The sequence below is a fragment of the Gavialis gangeticus genome, unplaced genomic scaffold, assembly GCF_001723915.1.
Source record: "Gavialis gangeticus isolate Ggan-Ray unplaced genomic scaffold, GavGan_comp1, whole genome shotgun sequence".
Taxonomy (NCBI): domain Eukaryota; kingdom Metazoa; phylum Chordata; order Crocodylia; family Gavialidae; genus Gavialis; species Gavialis gangeticus.
Window position 1 is genome coordinate 84,026,930 of NW_017729031.1, and position 784 is coordinate 84,027,713.

The window sequence follows — 784 nt, forward strand, 5'->3', positions numbered from 1 at the left end:
ATGAAGTAAGATTTGTTCCTCTTCAGGGAAAAGGGTTCAGGAACCATCTCTGGGACTCAGGAAAGGCTCTGGAAAAGCAGTAGGATGCCACTTAAAGAGACAGATGCATATTTCTGTTGTTAAAGGGAAAGGGATTGTTTAATTAATTCATTGTGACTGGCTCAGAGCTGTTAACATCTGTCGTGTATTTCATAGTTTCATAGTAGGGGCCTGATCAGATCATCTAACCTGACCCCCTCCACAGGTAGGAATGAATGAATGCAGGGCTCACAAGACAGGTAATCATCTAACCTTATTTTAAATATGCCAAGGTAGGGGCGAGGACCACTTCCCTAGGAAGTTAGTTCCAGATTCTTGCCACCCTAACTGTAAAATACTGCCTTCTGATCTCTAACCTAAACCTATTCTCCATCAGCTTATTACCATTGTTCCTCGTCACCCCAGGTGGTGCTGGGGAGAATAGGGCTCTTCCTATTTGCTGATGATCTCCCCTAATGAGTTTGTAGGCAGCCACCAGGTCCCCCCTCAGCCTCCTCTTGCCAAGGCTGAATAGGTTCAGGTCCCTCAGTCTCTCCTCGTAGGGCCTGTCCTGCTGCCCTCTCACCAAACGGGTGGCCCTCCTCTGAACCCTCTCCAGGCTGGCCACATCCTTTTTAAAGTGCAGCGCCCAGTACTGGACGCAGTACTCCAACTGTGGCCTGACCAATGTCGCATGCGGGGGGGAGTCTCACCTCTCTGGACCGGCTTGAGATGCACCTTTGGATGCATGACAAGGTATGGCTGG